Source organism: Phyllobates terribilis, unplaced genomic scaffold (genome assembly GCF_046119375.1).
Source record: "Phyllobates terribilis strain yellow unplaced genomic scaffold, ASM4611937v1 Scaffold_1__5_contigs__length_1240528914, whole genome shotgun sequence".
Lineage (NCBI taxonomy): Eukaryota > Metazoa > Chordata > Amphibia > Anura > Dendrobatidae > Phyllobates > Phyllobates terribilis.
Window position 1 is genome coordinate 299658431 of NW_027362761.1, and position 18636 is coordinate 299677066.

Genomic DNA, 18636 nt, shown 5'->3' on the forward strand with positions numbered 1-18636 from the left:
ACAGTCGCTGCAACATGTGCAGAGTTGAATTCCACCGGGTAGGCACATCGCATTTTAGCCGGTGAAGTGGCAGGCCCAACGACTTCTGTAGAGATGTAAGTCGCTGAGCTGCGGGATGCGAACGGCGGAAGTGAGCACACAGCGACCGTGCCCTCTGCAGAAGGCCATCTAGTCTGGGATAGTGGGCTAAAAATTGCTGGACAACCAGGTTCAACACGTGAGCCATACAAGGCACGTGTGTGACATTGCCCCGGCGAAGGGCCGCACCCAGGTTTGCAGCATTGTTGCACACGGCCTTCCCTGGTTTCAGGTCCAGTGGAGACAGCCATTCATGAAATTGGTTCTCCAGAGCTGACCACAACTCCTCAGCTGTGTGACTCACATTTCCCAGACATTTCAAAGTAAAAACCGCCTGATGACGTTGAGCCCTACTGCCAGCATAGTAAGGAGGTGTGCAGGATCCCTTCTGCGCAGTTAGAAAGCTTGTGGCATGACCAGACAGGCTTTGGGTGCAGGTGGAAGACCGAGAGGAGGTTGAGGAGGCAGAAGCAGTGGAGGAACTTTGACATAAAGAGGATTGACGCACAACTCGTGGGGACGGCAAGACTTGGACAGCAGCCCCTTGTCCTGCTGTCACCATAGTTACCCAGTGCCCAGTCAGCGACATGTAACGCCCCTGTCCATGCCTACTCGTCTAAGTGTCTGTGGTGAAATGCACCCTGTCACACACAGAGTTTCTCAAAGAAGCGGTGATGTTGTGTGCGACATGCTGGTGGAGCGCAGGCACACCTTTCTTTGAGAAGTAGTGCCGACTGGGCATCTGGTACTGGGGCACTGCGACGGACATAAGGTCTCGAAAATCCTCTGTGTCCACCAGGCGGAAAGGCAGCATTTCTGTAGCCAAGAGCTTGCAGATGGTGAAATTCAACCTCTTAGCTTTCTCATGGCTAGGAGGAAATGGTCTTTTACTTGTCCACATCTGAGGGACCGAGGGCTGGCTATTGTGCTTAGACGGGGTTGATAAGGGTGTCCCCGGCAAACTGCCGGTCTGTGAGGAAGATGCAGGCGGACATGTTAGGTTGCCTTGATCCAAAGGTGGTGCTATCGATGTCGGACAGCGCTCAACACCAGCTGGTGTTACCACCTCCAAAGAAAATGATGACCTGCCAATCACGCTGGCTGTTGCGGGTAAAGAGGTGGCAGGTCTGCGCCCCAAAACAGGTGTGACTGCTGTCCCCCCAGTCACAGAGGATGAAGAGGCCGCGGATGCACAAGATATGGCAGACGGTGGTTGGCCCGGCCGGCTAGGCCGCATTGTAGCACACTGAGCTTCCCACTGCAACTTATGCTTCATGTCCATGTGCCGGTTCATGCATGAAGTACTCAAACTATGTATTTTTTGGCCTCTACTTAGCTTTTGCTGACAAATGTTACAGATAACACGAGTTGGGTCATCTTTATCGATCTGAAAAAATGCCCAGGCTGTGCAAGGCTTAGCACCCATGCGACCTGAAGAGCCACCACGACTTGTGGTGAGAGGCAGAGTTGTGTTTGAGGATGCAGTTGTTGACGTGCTTCCAGTACTACGTCTCTGTCCAGGAAGGCGCAACCTGACCTCGTCATCACTAGCATCTTCTTCCACCTCCTCTGCTGACCTCATCTCTTGGCTGACTGTGGGTTGACAGTAAGTGGGATCTCCAACCTCATCATCATCACCCTGTGTGTTATCACACCCGTCGTCCTCAGAGCCAACCTGTTCCTGCCCTGACAAAAAACTAAAGTTGTCGCTCCAATCAGGTATTTGAGTCTTATCATCGTCTTCCTCATTGTCTCCACCAACAGGAGTTACAGTTTGGGAATGAGGGTCTACATTATGGTCAGAACCTTCTGCGTCTGGTCCTGGATCCGACTCATAAAGATTCTGGGCATCAGTGCAGATCATTTCCTCGTCTGGATTCACAGAAGCGCTGGAGTCGACCTCTGATTCCCAGGCTATAGTATGAGTAAACAGCTCTGCAGACTCAACCATCTGTTCTACCTCATACTCAGACGGGCAGCTGGAGATTTGGTAGCTGTGAGGAAGCAAGTGCGATTTGGGTGACACCTTTGAGGACTGGAGTATTTGTGATGTTGAAGTTGATGTGGAGGAGAGCCCACTTAAAGGAGCACTTGATATCCGTTGAAGCACCTGCTGTTTTTGTGCCTCATCTGGAATTTGTAGCGATTGGCGTGGCCGTAAGAAAGGGATCTTATCACATTGTCCGCTAAAAGAAGTAGACATTTTAGTTTGGCTGGAAGATGGTCTTTCTTCTGCAGATGTTACTGTTGCTTTAACACCTACCCCACGGACACAACCTTTTTTCCCCTTCCCAACACGCCTATTCCCCTTTCCACCAGCAGCAGGCCTTTTTCCACTCATTTTGGTGGTTAACTAATTCACAACTCTGGAGTTGTTTGCACAAAAAAACAATGGATGGTAACCGAGCAGAGCTGAGTGGCCAAAATGTGGTATTAGGCCAAAACTATTGGCTGGGTTAGATGCAGAAAAAAATTATATTCAATTTGCAACCTGATGGAGGTCAGTATAGATGGACTAATACAACAAGTCCCACACACAGCTAGAAGCCCAATATTTTTTCAGAGGTAGATGCAGAAAAAAATATATTCAGTTTGCAACCTGATGGAGGTCTGTATAGATGGATTAATAGAACAAGTCCCACACACAGCTAGAAGCCCAATATTTTTTCAGAGGTAGATGCAGAAAAAAATATATTCAGTTTGCAACCTGATGGAGGTCAGTATAGATGGACTAATACAACAAGTCCCACACACAGCTAGAAGCCCAATATTTTTTCAGAGGTAGATGCAGAAAAAAATTATATTCAGTTTGCAACCTGATGGAGGTCTGTATAGATGGATTAATAGAACAAGACCCACACACAGCTAGAAGCCCAATATTTTTTCAGAGGTAGATGCAGAAAAAAATATATTCAGTTTGCAACCTGATGGAGGTCAGTATAGATGGACTAACAGAGAAAGTGCCACACACTACTAGAAGGCCAAATATTTTTTCAGAGCTAGATGCAGAAAAAAATTATATTCAGCTTGCAACCTGATGGAGGTCTGTATAGATGGATTAATAGAACAAGACCCACACACAGCTAGAAGCCCAATATTTTTTCAGAGGTAGATGCAGAAAAAAATATATTCAGTTTGCAACCTGATGGAGGTCAGTATAGATGGACTAATACAACAAGTCCCACACACAGCTAGAAGCCCAATATTTTTTCAGAGGTAGATGCAGAAAAAAATATATTCAGTTTGCAACCTGATGGAGGTCAGTATAGGTGGACTAATAGAACAAGTCCCACACACTGCTAGAAGGCCAAATATTTTTTCAGAGCTAGATGCAGAAAAAAATTAGATTCAGTTTGCAACCTGATGGAGGTCAGTATAGATGGACTAATAGAATGATGCTATGCCCAAAAGATTTTACTTCACTAGGTGCAGTAAAAAAATTGGTATTCTATACACAGGTGGTATAGCTTGCAACACAGATAGGCTACTCCACTGACTAACACACTCTGCAATACCCCCAAAAGGATTAGCTTTGCTAGATTCAGCCAAATGCTGTGAAAAAAACTTGCACAGCACTGGCACAGACCTGCCTGGCAAAAACTGATAGGATCTGATGTAACCTAGTCCTGAAAAGGACTCCAATTACAATTTGTCTTTACTCCCACAACCTATCTATTTAAGAGCACAGACCTGCCTGATAAAAGTCGTAGGAAATGCTGTAACCTAGTCCTTAAAAGGACTGCAATCACAACTATTCCCTACTCCCAAGCTATCTGTATATTTGTGCGAAAATTGGCTTGAAATTAACAAGGTATAGCGCACACAGCAACAGCGGTGCCGTCTAACACGCAGCTGCAGCAGTGAGAAAATGGTGGCGACGGGGAAAATGGCTTGGTCTTATAGGGCAAGGACATGTGACATACACTGCCAATGACACATGCCCTTGCTTGTGTGAAAAAAAGCACTTCGCTCCGTGTGTGCGCTGCTGATAGGCTGACAGATTGCACCTCCCCACTGTAAATGCGGGAAAGAGAAAAAAAAATGGAGATCTTCATTGTTCCTGCAGAGATCCATCCCGTGCCCCTCCCCCCACCCCGCTGTACACTCAAACTGAGTATTAACATTAATTTTCATCATTACTGAGAAAAAATCCAGTTATGATTTTGGTGCACGAACAGTTATCGAACATAACCTCGAACAGCCTAATTTTTCTCAAATTGGTCGTGTTCGCCGAACGGCTCGAACACCGCCCAAAACAGCTCGAATTTGAGATTGGCGAACAGTTCGAGTAGAACAACGCTCATCTCTAATGAAAAGTGGGCAATTCAGCAGCGGCATACACCGGTACCCGACAATTTAGAACAGAAAGAATAGAGTATCACACATAGATTAGATAGATAGAAACATGTCAGTCACATATATAAGAAGTACAGTGATAGTGTTGATTACTGTACTTGTCATTTAGTGTTAAAAGAAAGGATTCATTAAAAAAAAAAATGGCGTGGGGTTCCCCGTAATTTTAGTCTCTAGCAGAAGTTAAGCAGATGGCTGGGGCAGATGTTTGAAGCCAGGGAAGGGGGTAATACCCACGGAGCTTCCCAGGCTACTAATATCAGCCCCCAGCTGAATACCTAGCCTTTACTAGCTATTAAAATGGGGGACCCCCAAAAAAATGACGTTTGGTCCCCCCTATTTTAATAGCTAGCAAAGGCTAGGCAGACAGCTGGGGGCTGATATTAATAGCCCAGGAAGGGTGCCATGAATATTGGCCCCCTCCCAGGCTAGAAACACCAGCCGCCAGCCGCCCCAGAAATGGCGCATCCACAGGATGCGCCAATTCTGGCACTTAGCCTTGCTCTTCCCACTGCTCTGTAGCAGTGGCAGTGGGGTAATAGGGCTGGGGTTGATGTCAGCTTATAATGCCAGCCCAGGTTAGTAATGGAGAGGCGTCTATAAGACACCCCCATTACTAACCCCATAGTCAAAGTTAAAAAAAACACAAGGACCCAGAATAAAGTCCTTTAATTGAAATAAACAGACAATTGTTTATTGTTCTAAATTAAACCATATTTACTATCACGCCCATTCCAGCTGAAGCCAATGTCTTCTGCAATAAAAGTAAAATAATAAAGCAACATCATCCTTACCTTTCCGTGGTTCCCACGACAGCTTCAGCTCTGCTACATTCACTTGACAGGCTGGATCACAGCCGAAAGCTGCCATCCAGCTTGCCATGCTGCAGATACTGAGAAGCGCAGGCATGCTTGTGCACCTCAGTGTCTCGCTGTGACAGCATAAAGATGAGCCGAGGTCATGTCCAATGAACTTAGCTCACCTCATGCACGTCACTGACAGCGTGGGAAAATTCTCCTGGGCATGCGGTGAGTGCAGGAGAATTTTCCCATGCTGTCAGTGACCTGCATGAGGTGAGCTCATGTCCAATGAACTCAGCTCACCTCATGCACGTCACTGACAGCGTGGGAGAATTCTCCTGCGCTCAGCGCTTGAGCAGGAGAAATCTCCTACGCTGGGATGGCATTGAGATGACAGACTGGATGGCAGCTGAGCGCTGCCATCCAGCTTGTCATCCTTCAGAGACACTGCAGTTTGCAAGCATGCCTGAGCTCTGCAGTGTCTATGAAGGATGGCATTCTGGATGGCAGCACTCAGCTTCTATCCAGCCTGTCATCTCAATGCCATCCCAGCGCGGGAGAATTCTCCTGCTGAAGCGCTGATAATTTTCCCACGCTGTCAGTGACGTGCATGAGGTGAGCTGAGTACATTGGACATGACCTCGGCTCATCTTTATGTCGTCACAGCCAGACACTGCAGAGCGCAAGCATGCCTGCGCTTCTCAGTGTCTGCCGCATGGCAAGCTGGATGGCAGCGTTCTGCTGCGCTCCAGCCTGTCATGTGAATGCAGCAGAGCTGGAGTCGTTGTGGGAACCATGGTAAGGTAAGGATGATGTTGGTTTATTATTTGACTTTTATTGCAGGAGATCGGTGGCTTCAGCTGGAATGGGAGTGATGGTAAGTATGGTTTAATTTAGAACAATAAAGAATTGTGTGTTTATTTCAATTGAAGGACTTTATTCTGGGTGTTTGTGTTTTTTTTTTAACTTTGACTATGGGGTTAGCAATGGGGGTATCTTATAGACGCCTCTCCATTACTAACCTGGGCTTGATGTCAGTTGGCATTATAAGCTGACATCAACCCCAGCCCTATTACCCCACTGTCACTGCTGCAGGGCAGTGGGAAGAGCGAGGCTAAGTGTCAGAATTTCGCATCCTATGGATGCGCCATTTCTGGGGCGACTGACGGCTGGTGTTTCTGGCCTGGGAGGGGGCCAATATTCATGGCACCCTTCCTGGGCTATTAATATCAGCCCCCAGCTGTCTGCCTAGCCTTTGCTAGCTATTGAAATAGGGGGGACCAAATGTCATTTATTTGGGGGTCCCCCATTTTAATAGCTAGTAAAGGCTAGGTATTCAGCTGGGGGCTGATATTAGTAGCCTGGGAAGCTCCGTGGGTATTACCCCCTTCCCAGGCTTCAAACATCTGCCCCAGCTGTCTGCTTAACCTCTGCTAGAGACTAAAATTACGGGGAACCCCAAGCCAATTTTTTTTTTTTAATAAATCCTTTATTTTAACACTAAATGATGAGTACAGTAATCAACACTATCACTGTACTTCTTATATATGTGACTGACATGTTTCTATCTATCTAATCTATGTGTGATGCTCTACTCTTTCTGTTATAAATTGTCAGGTACCGATGCTGAATTGCAGGCTGTTTTTTTAAAGAGACGGTGCATGAAAACACTATTATTTTTTTAATAAATCCTTTAGCACTAAATGACAAGTACAGTAAGCAACACTGTCACTGTACTTCTTATATATGTGACTGACATGTTTCTATCTATCTAATCTATGTGTGATGCTTTATTCTTTCTGTTCTAAATTGTCGGGTACCGGTGTATGCCACTGCTGAATTGCCGGCCGGCTTTTTTAAAGAGAGTGTCTTCTGAGCAGTTTGTCAGCTTTTGGACACCTTTGAAGGTGTTTTCTCTGTGTTTCTATGTGTTTTTGTTTGCCTGCCATTGGTTTTAACGGTGTTTGACGGTGTTCGACGATGTTGTAAGGTGTTCGACGAACAGTTACACGAACATCCCGGTGTTCGACGAACCGAACCCGAACACTACGGGGGTGGCTCAACACTAGGGTGAATGAGATGCTGGAAGGATGATGCATTCGGTTTTATCCATGTTAAGTTGTACAAATCTAGCACAGAAGAAAGATTAAATAGAGGACACACATTGTGGGATTCTGGTTAGTAAGGAGGTGATATCACATCCAGAGAAGTAGATCTGTGTGTCATCAGCATATAGGTGATTCTGAAAACCGTGAGACTACGAGCTGTCCCAGGCCGAAGCCGAAGGTATAGATGTAGAAGAGCAGGGGTCTTAGAACTGAACCTTGGGGGACACCGACACATAGGGGACGAGATGAGGAGGTGGTGTGTGAGTGGGAGACACTGAATTTCCTGTCGGTTAGGTTTGAAAAGATCCAAGACTGGGCCAAGTCTGTGATGTCGAGAAATGAGAGTCTGTAGTAAGAGGGAATGGTCTACTGTGTTGAAGGCAAATTACAGGTCTATGAGGAGAAGGACAGAGTAGAGTTGCTTGGATTTAGCAGTTAGTAGTTAATTGATGACTTTAGTCAGGGCAGCTTCAGTGGAATGGTGCGGTCGGAAGCCAGATTGTAAGTGGCCAAAGAGGCAGCAGGAGGAGAGGTGGGAGGACAGTTCAGAATGGACGTGTTGTGCCAGTAGTTTTGAGGCATAGGGGAGAAGTGAGATGGGGCGATACTAGACATAGGATGAGTCAAGGGAGGGCTTTTTGAGGATGGATGTGATCGAAATATGCTTGAATCATGAGGGGAAGACAACAGTTGTTAGTGACAGGTTGAAGAGGAGGGTTAGGCATGGGATAAAGACTGTGGTACGATTTGGAATGAGGTGGGACGGTATTGGGTCAAGTTCACAGGTGGTGAGGTGTGATTTGGAGAGTAAAGATGATCTTTCGTGATGGCGGAGAAGCTGATTTTGGAGAAGGAGAGGAGAGTAGTTATGAGGAGGTGCTGTGGGGACTTTAAGCAAAAGCTTTGCCCTATGTTCATTTTCTGCTTGAAGAATGAGGCTAAGTCATCAGCTGAGAGGAGAGGAGAGGGACGGGGAGCTGGTGGACAGAGGAGAGACTTGAAAGTACTGAATAGCTGTTTAGGGTTGTGAGACATTTATGATATGAGAGATAAGAAGTAGGTTTGGTTTGCTGTAGTGAGCAATTGTGCAGCATTTTGAAAACTTCTGTGACTGGACTCCACTCCCTGTCTTTGGTAGCCGCAGAGCGGTACGCCTTGTAGATGAGGGGCAGGAAGAAAATGTGCTCCAGTAGATGACAAGCGCTGCATCAAGTGTCCTGTGCTCCTCTTCCTCCACCTTAACATTACACACAGTACAGTCCTCAGAGATGGCACCCCAATTACCCTTGTTTTCACCCATGTCACAACTTTCCAACCACCCAACTGACTGTAAGGAAGCACAGAAGGGCAAGTCTGCAGAGCTATTCATACATTTTATTCCGGGGCATCAGAGGTATGATCCAAAGCTTCACAGACTCAAGAGGGGAAAAGCATGTTTAGCGATGCCCCAAATTATTTTTGATTGATCCAGACCCGAACAAAGTAGGGTCCGGGCAGAATTGAAACCCTCATCACCAGACGTTAACCACTGAGGGTGGGCATGGATGGGCTGGAGAATGAAAAAAATACACACCAGAACATGGAGAACTAAACTAATATACAACAGGGGTTGGAAAACTAAACTACTAAACAGCTAGGGTTGGAGAACTAAACTACTACACACCAGGGGATGGAGAACTAAACCACTAAACATCAGAAGATGGAGAACCAAACTAATAGACAACAGGGGTTGGAGAACTAATCTAATAAACAGCTAAACTTGGAGAATGAAAGAAATACTGTACACACCAGAACATGGAGAAGTATACTAATAGAAAACAGGAGTTGGAGAACTAAACTAATAAGACAAAAGAGGTTGGAAAACTAACCAACCAAACAGCTAGGATTGGAGAATTAAATTGTTACACACCAGCGAATGGAGAACTAAACCACTAGACACCAATGTGTCACTAGACAGAAAGTGTTGGAAACACCAAGTCTTGCGGGACAAACCTCTGTATCTAACACTTCCTCCAGTGCTTCTGCCTCCTCCACCTCCTCTAGGGCCTCCACCTGCGACCTCAATCTCTGTCTTAATTAGAGATGAGCGTTGTTCTACTCGAACTGTTCGCCAATCTCAAATTCAAGCTGTTTTGGGCGGTGTTCGAGCCGGTCGGCGAACACGAACAATTTGAGAAAAATTCGGCTGTTCGAGGTTATGTTCGATAACTGTTCGTGCACCAAAATCATAACTGGATTTTTTCTCAGTAATGATGAAAATTAATGTTAATACGCAGTTTGAGTGTACAGCGGGGCGGGGGGAGGGGCAGGGGATGGATCTCTGCAGGAACAATGAAGATCTCCATTTTTTTTTCTCTTTCCCGCATTTGCAGTGGGGAGGTGCAATCTGTCAGCCTATCAGCAGCGCACACACGGAGCGAAGTGCTTTTTTTCACACAAGCAAGGGCATGTGTGATTGGCAGTGTATGTCACATGTCCTTGCCCTATAAGACCAAGCCATTTTCCCCGTCGCCACCATTTTCTCACTGCTGCAGCTGCGTGTTAGACGGCACCGCTGTTGCTGTGTGCGCTATACCTTGTTAATTTCAAGCCAATTTTCGCACAAATATACAGATAGCTTGGGAGTAGGGAATAGTTGTGATTGCAGTCCTTTTAAGGACTAGGTTACAGCATTTCCTATGACTTTTATCAGGCAGGTCTGTGCTCTTAAATAGATAGATTGTGGGAGTAAAGACTAATTGTAATTGGAGTCCTTTTCAGGACTAGGTTACATCAGTTCCTATCAGTTTTTGCCAGGCAGGTCTGTGCCAGTGCTGTGCAAGTTTTTTTCACAGCATTTGGCTGAATCTAGCAAAGCTAATCCTTTTTGGCCTATTGCAGAGTGTGTTAGTCAGTGGAGTAGCCTATCTGTGTTGCAAGATATACCACCTGTGTATAGAATACCAATTTTTTTACTGCACCTAGTGAAGTAAAATCTTTTGGGCATAGCATCATTCTATTAGTCCATCTATACTGACCTCCATCAGGTTGCAAACTGAATATAATTTTTTTCTGCATCTAGCTCTGAAAAAATATTTGGGCTTCTAGCAGTGTGTGGGACTTGGTCTATTAGTCCATCTATACTGACCTCCATCAGGTTGCAAATTAAAAATAATTTTTTTCTTCATTTAGCTCTGAAAAAATATTTGGGCTTCTAGCAGTGTTTGGGACTTGTTCTGTTAGTCCTTCTATACTGACCTCCAGCAGGTTGCAAATTGAATATAATTTTTTTCTGCATCTAGCTCTGAAAAAATATTTGGGCTTCTAGCGGTGTGTGGGACTTGGTCTATTAGTCCATCTATACTGACCTCCATCAGGTTGCAAATTAAAAATAATTTTTTTCTGCATCTAGCTCTGAAAAAATATTTGGGCTTCTAGCAGTGTGTGGGACTTGGTCTATTAGTCCATCTATACTGACCTCCATGAGGTTGCAAATTAAAAATAATTTTTTTCTTCATTTATCTCTGAAAAAATATTTGGGCTTCTAGCAGCGTGTGGGACTTGTTCTATTAGTCCATCTATACTTACCTCCATCAGGTTGCAAATTAAAAATAATTTTTTTCTGCATCTAGCTCTGAAAAAATATTTGGGCTTCTAGCAGTGTGTGGGACTTAGTCTATTAGTCCATCTATACTGACCTCCATCAGGTTGCAAATTAAAAATAATTTTTTTCTGCATCTAGCTCTGAAAAAATATTTGGGCTTCTAGCAGTGTGTGGGACTTGGTCTATTAGTCCATCTATACTGACCTCCATCAGGTTGCAAATTAAAAATAATTTTTTTCTTCATTTAGCTCTGAAAAAATATTTGGGCTTCTAGCAGTGTGTGGGACTTGTTCTATTAGTCCTTCTATACTGACGTCCAGCAGGTTGCAAATTGAATATAATTTTTTTCTGCATCTAGCTCTGAAAAAATATTTGGGCTTCTAGCGGTGTGTGGGACTTGGTCTATTAGTCCATCTATACTGACCTCCATCAGGTTGCAAATTAAAAATATTTTTTTTCTGCATCTAGCTCTGAAAAAATATTTGGGCTTCTAGCAGTGTGTGGGACTTGGTCTATTAGTCCATCTATACTGACCTCCATCAGGTTGCAAATTAAAAATAATTTTTTTCTGCATCTAGCTCTGAAAAAATATTTGGGCTTCTAGCAGTGTGTGGGACTTGGTCTATTAGTCTATCTATACTGATCTCCATCAGGTTGCAAATTAAAAATAATTTTTTTCTTCATTTAGCTCTGAAAAAATATTTGGGCTTCTAGCAGTGTGTGGGACTTGTTCTATTAGTCCTTCTATACTGACCTCCAGCAGGTTGCAAATTGAATAAAAAAATTTTCTGCATCTAGCTCTGAAAAAATATTTGGGCTTCTAGCGGTGTGTGGGACTTGGTCTATTAGTCCATCTATACTGACCTCCATCAGGTTGCAAATTAAAAATAATTTTTTTCTGCATCTAACCCAGCCAATAGTTTTGGCCTAATACCACAGTTTGGCCACTCAGCTCTGCTCGGTTACCATCCATTGTTTTTTTGTGCAAACAACTCCAGAGTTGTGAATTAGTTAACCACCAAAATGAGTGGAAAAAGGCCTGCTGCTGGTGGAAAGGGGAATAGGCGTGTTGGGAAGGGGAAAAAAGGTTGTGTCCGTGGGGTTGGTGCAGAAGAAAGACCATCTTCCAGCCAAACTAAAATGTTTACTTCTTTTAGCGGACAATGTGATAAGATCCCTTTCTTACGGCCACGCCAATCGCTTCAAATTCCAGATGAGGCACAAAAACAGCAGGTGCTTCAACGGATATCAAGTGCTCCTTTAAGTGGGCTCTCCTCCACATCAACTTCAACATCACAAATACTCCAGTCCTCAAAGGTGTCACCCAAATCGCACTTGCTTCCTCACAGCTCCCAAATCTCCAGCTGCCCGTCTGAGTATGAGGTAGAACAGATGGTTGAGTCTGCAGAGCTGTTTACTCATACTATAGCCTGGGAATCAGAGGTCGACTCCAGCGCTTCTGTGAATCCAGACGAGGAAATGATCTGCACTGATGCCCAGAATCTTTATGAGTCGGATCCAGGACCAGACGCAGAAGGTTCTGACCATAATGTAGACCCTCATTCCCAAACTGTAACTCCTGTTGGTGGAGACAATGAGGAAGACGATGATAAGACTCAAATACCTGATTGGAGCGACAACTTTAGTTTTTTGTCAGGGCAGGAACAGGTTGGCTCTGAGGACGACGGGTGTGATAACGCACAGGGTGATGATGATGAGGTCGGAGATCCCACTTACTGTCAACCCACAGTCAGCCAAGAGATGAGGTCAGCAGAGGAGGTGGAGGAAGATGCTAGTGACGACGAGGTCAGGTTGCGCCTTCCTGGACAGAGACGTAGTACTGGAAGCACGTCAACAACTGCATCCTCAAACACAACTCTGCCTCTCACCACAAGTCGTGGTGGCTCTTCAGGTCGCATGGGTGCTAAGCCTTGCATAGCCTGGGCATTTTTTCAGATCGATAAAGATGACCCAACTCGTGTTATCTGTAACATTTGTCAGCAAAAGCTAAGTAGAGGCCAAAAAATACATAGTTTGAGTACTTCATGCATGAACCGGCACATGGACATGAAGCATAAGTTGCAGTGGGAAGCTCAGTGTGCTACAATGCGGTCTAGCCGGCCGGGCCAACCACCGTCTGCCATATCTTGCGCATCCGCGGCCTCTTCATCCTCTGTGACTGGGGGGACAGCAGTCACACCTGTTTTGGGGCGCAGACCTGCCACCTCTTTACCCGCAACAGCCAGCGTGATTGGCAGGTCATCATTTTCTTTGGAGGTGGTAACACCAGCTGGTCTTGAGCGCTGTCCGACATCGATAGCACCACCTTTGGATCAAGGCAACCTAACATGTCCGCCTGCATCTTCCTCACAGACCGGCAGTTTGCCGGGGACACCCTTATCAACCCCGTCTAAGCACAATAGCCAGCCCTCGGTCCCTCAGATGTGGACAAGTAAAAGACCATTTCCTCCTAGCCATGAGAAAGCTAAGAGGTTGAATTTCACCATCTGCAAGCTCTTGGCTACAGAAATGCTGCCTTTCCGCCTGGTGGACACAGAGGATTTTCGAGACCTTATGTCCGTCGCAGTGCCCCAGTACCAGATGCCCAGTCGGCACTACTTCTCAAAGAAAGGTGTGCCTGCGCTCCACCAGCATGTCGCACACAACATCACCGCTTCTTTGAGAAACTCTGTGTGTGACAGGGTGCATTTCACCACAGACACTTGGACGAGTAGGCATGGACAGGGGCGTTACATGTCGCTGACTGGGCACTGGGTAACTATGGTGACAGCAGGACAAGGGGCTGCTGTTCAAGTCTTGCCGTCCCCACGAGTTGTGCGTCAATCCTCTTTATGTCATTTTTCCTCCACTGCTTCTGCCTCCTCAACCTCCTCTCGGTCTTCCACCTGCACCCAAAGCCTGTCTGGTCATGCCACAAGCTTTCTAACTGCGCAGAAGGGATCCTGCACACCTCCTTACTATGCTGGCAGTAGGGCTCAACGTCATCAGGCGGTTTTTACATTGAAATGTCTGGGAAATGTGAGTCACACAGCTGAGGAGTTGTGGTCAGCTCTGGAGAACCAATTTCATGAATGGTTGTCTCCACTGGACCTGAAACCAGGGAAGGCCGTGTGCGACAATGCTGCAAACCTGGGTGCGGCCCTTCGCCGGGGCAATGTCACACACGTGCCTTGTATGGCTCACGTGTTGAACCTGGTTGTCCAGCAATTTTTAGCCCACTATCCCAGACTAGATGGCCTTCTGCAGAGGGCACGGTCGCTGTGTGCTCACTTCCGCCGTTCGCATCCCGCAGCTCAGCGACTTACATCTCTACAGAAGTCGTTGGGCCTGCCACTTCACCGGCTAAAATGCGATGTGCCTACCCGGTGGAATTCAACTCTGCACATGTTGCAGCGACTGTGGCAGCACCGACAAGCCCTGGTGCAATACGTTCTGACGTATAGCCTGGGCCAACGAGATTCAGAGGTGGGGCAAATCACGCTGGAGGAGTGGTCTCAGATCAGGGACCTATGCACCCTTCTGCACAGTTTTGAAATGGCGACGAAGATGTTTAGTGCTGACGAAGCCATTATCAGCATGACTATTCCGGTGATTTACATGCTGGAGCACATGTTAAACAGAATTCGGAGTCAGGTGGTGGCACAAGAGGAGGTGGAGGAAGTAGAGGAGGAGGAGTTGTATGCGGAAGGGCTAACATCTGCAAGGTCCAGACGGTCGGCAGCACCAAGGCGGCAGGCATGTGAGGGTGGGGGAGATGGTTTTACCAGGGCGCATGGTAGCAGCCAAACTAGTGAGGAAGGTGCAGAAGCCCAGGAAGAAGTGGAGGACGAACTGATGGAAGACTCATCAGATGAGGGAGACCTTGATCACATTTCTGTTGTGCGAGGTTGGGGGGAGAGGACAGAGGAAGGAAGCATGATTGTTACCTCGCCACCAACACAACAGGGACTTGGTGCTCCTGGATGCGCAACACACATGAGTGCCTTCTTGCTGCACTACCTGCAACATGACCCTCGAATTGTGAGAATTAGAAATAATCCTGACTACTGGGTTGCCACACTGTTAGATCCCCGGTACAAAAGTAAATTTGCAGAAATTATTCCTGCCATAGAAAGGGATGCACGCATGCAGGAGTATCAGCAGAGACTGTTGCAGAATCTTACATGTTCTTTTCCACAAAATACCAGTGGTGCACGTAGTGAATCTCACAGTTCCAACTTGCCAACCGTGGGACCGTCAAGTGTTCAGCACTCAAACCGTAACAGAACCACAGTATCTGCTGGTAACATCAATTTTGCGGAATCATTTCACCACTTTTTTAGCCCATCCTTTGCAAGGCCACAGGAGACAAGAAGTCTGACACATAGTCAACGCCTAGAGACGATGGTACAGGAGTATCTCCAAGTAAACATTGAAGCCACGACTGTGTCACTGGACCCTTGCTCTTTTTGGGCTTCCAATCTGGATAAATGGCCGGAGCTAACCACTTACGCCTTGGAGATCTTGTCATGCCCCGCAGCCAGCGTTCTGTCTGAACGTGTGTTCAGCGCTGCTGGTGGTGTGCTGACAGATAAGCGCACGCGGCTCTCCACTGATAATGTAGACAGACTCACGTTCATAAAGATGAACAAATCATGGATCCGAAACGACTTTTCTACCCCTGTGTCATCCTGGGGAGAGTAAAAGCTTGATGATTGGTTAAAATCACCCTACCAACCGTTTTAAGCTTTCAAATTACTAATCATGTTTATCTGTATCTTGACTGGAAAATAATTTGGGCTTTGTAGCAGTGTGCAGCACTGATCCTATTAGGCCATCTATAATAAGCTTCACCAGATTTAAAATTAAAAATAATTTTTAGCTGCATCTAGCCCGGAAAATAATTTTGGGGCTCCGAGATGCGCAAGACACATAAGTGCCTTCTTGCTGCACTACCTGCAGCATGACCCTCATATTGTCAGAATTCGAAGTAATCATGACTACTGGGTTGCCACACTCTTAGATCCCCCAAACTTTTCGATCAACCTTTTCATTTTAATAAAGACCAAAAAAATGGTCATTTTTGAAATTATAAGCATTAGCAGGTTGTTAGAAACTGAAATCAAACAGTTTTCAACTCAAAACTTTATTCTAGGTGATGTTACATTTTCACATAGGACCCCTTGTTCGAAAGGAGCTTCTGAACTCTCTCGTCCATTGAATTTGTCAGGTTTTGGATGGTTTCTGCTTCAATTGTTTTGCATGAGGACAGAATACCCTCCCAGAGCTGTTGCTTAGATGTGAACTGCCTCCCGCCATCATAGACACTCCTTTTAATGATGCTCCAAAGGTTCTGAATGGGGTAGAGGTCAGGGGAGCATGGGGGTCACACCATAAGTTTGTCCCCTTTTATGCCCATATCAGCCAGAGATGCAGATGTTTTATGTGCAGCATGAGATGGTGCATTATCATGCAGAAAAATGATCTTGCTGTGAAATACACGGTTCTTCTTCTTGAACCATGGCAGGAAGTGCTGTTTGAGAAAATCCACATACATTATGGAGTTCATCTTTAGCGCCTTCAGGGATCCTAAAGGGGCCGACAATCTCTCTCCCCATGATTCCAGCCCAAAACATTACTCCACCTCCTCCTTGTTGGCGCTGTAGCCGTGTTTGCGTGGGGTGTCCATCAACCAGCCATCCTCCACTCCATTCATCTGGACCATCGAGCGCTGGACGGCACTCATCCGTGAACAAAACAGTTTTGAAATCAGTCTTCATGTAATGTTTGGCCCACTGGAGCCGTTTCTGCTTGTGTGAAGTGGATAGAGGAGGTCGACAGGATGGCGTATGCACAGCTGCAAACCTCTGAAGGACCCTGCATCTTGTTGTTCGGGGGACGTTGGAGGCACAAGCAGCTTCAAAAACTTGTCTGCTGCTATGACAAGGCTTTTTTGCCGCTGCTCTTTCAACCTGACGTAATTGCCTGTAGGAAAGAGTCCTCAATTTGCCCTTATCAGCACGCACACGTGTGTACTGTGAATCAGCTACATACTTCTTGATTGCCAAGACACTTCATCCTGATCATCGCACAATGTTGATTGTAGTCATGCCTTGACCTAAACACTCCACAATTTGTTGCTTCTCAGCAGCCGACACATCCTTTTTCTTTCCCATTTTGGCAGAAAATGTAGGCTGCTTAATAATGTGAGAGAGCCTTCTTAAGTAGTCTTGCCTTTCATTGGACACACCTGCCAAACTAATTAGCACAGGTGTCTGCAATTGCTTACAGTGATATAAAGAGCCCTGACACACATCACCATCAATGAGTTTAACTGACAAACAAACAAATTCTTCCCTTATCACTCCTAAACACTTTTTGCATAATAATTTGGAACGCGGTGTACATGTGCTTTTCCACAAAACACCAGTGGTTCACGTAGTGAATCTTACAGTTCTAACTTGCCAACCGTGGTCTGTATGGAATTGTTCAATAAAGGGCCCAAAATTAAGATAACATAGATGGGAGAGGTCTCTATGAATAGGAATTCCTAAGTATTTGATACCCTGTGAGGGCCAGGCAAAGGGAAAGTTGGACTGGATGGAATCCTATATGGATTTAGGGAGGGAGACATCGAGGGCCTCAGACTTCGCTGCATTGATTTTAAAATTTTACCATGTAACAAAGTGATCTATTTCAGCCATAACAGCAGGGATGGATATATGTGATTGAGTGATATATACTAGGACATCATCAGCAAATAGAGAGCACTTGTACTCGGTGCCTCCCACCTCAATCCACCTAATATTGGGGTTATGGCGAATTGATGAGAGCAGGTGCTCCGTCACTAGGATGTATAAGAGAGGGGACAGAGGACATCCCTGCCTTGTCCCATTGGTGATTGTGAAAGGTGATGAAAATGTTCTGACGCACCCCCTGGGCCTTGGGACACCCGGAGCCGGACCCTTTTTGGTGGATGCTGGTGGTTGTAGTCTTCGTGGTGGCGATCCGGTTCCGTGGCTCAGGGCGGTCAAACCAGTGGCGGAACTATTTATGTGGTTTTGATGTTTAAATGTCCGACTACGCCACCCGTGGATTGTGGTCAGAGTGAACCGCCGCTACAGCGCAGACCGCTAAGGCTGGTGTTGTGGGTGCAGCAGAGCGTAGCATAACTCCCCACGGGAGGAGTATAGCCTCAGGGCAGTGTATGCGGAGGATGGGGGTGATGGTGCAGGGCAGCAGCAGTAACGACACGGAGTCAGTGATGCAGTTCAGGGCCTTTACTCACAGTTCTTATTATCCAGACCACGTCTGCAGGTAACGGCTGCCCACGTCGTACTGTGCTCACCAGGTGAGGGGCTCAGACAACTCCCAGATAACTTTGGAGCGCTTCACAGGACCCCCTTTGTGTGTCCTTTGTCTGGCCTTTCTTACCAACACTTCTGTCCGGCTGCCTCGGGCCTCCTCTTGGTAAACTTGGCGCCAGTTTCCCTGACCCTATGTGGTGCCTTCCTAGCGGGTGGAGCAAGGGGCTGCGCCACATAAAATGTCAGAGCCTCCGGTTTCTAGCTGAGGGTCGTTTCCTGCCTCCACTAGTTCGGGGACCGGTCTCCCCCTTTGGCCTGACCCCTCCACGCAGGTGGATTCGGGCGTGCGGTGGCGACTCTCCCGTCCGCACCCCTGGGATCCCTTCATTCCTCGTTCCTGGAGCCTT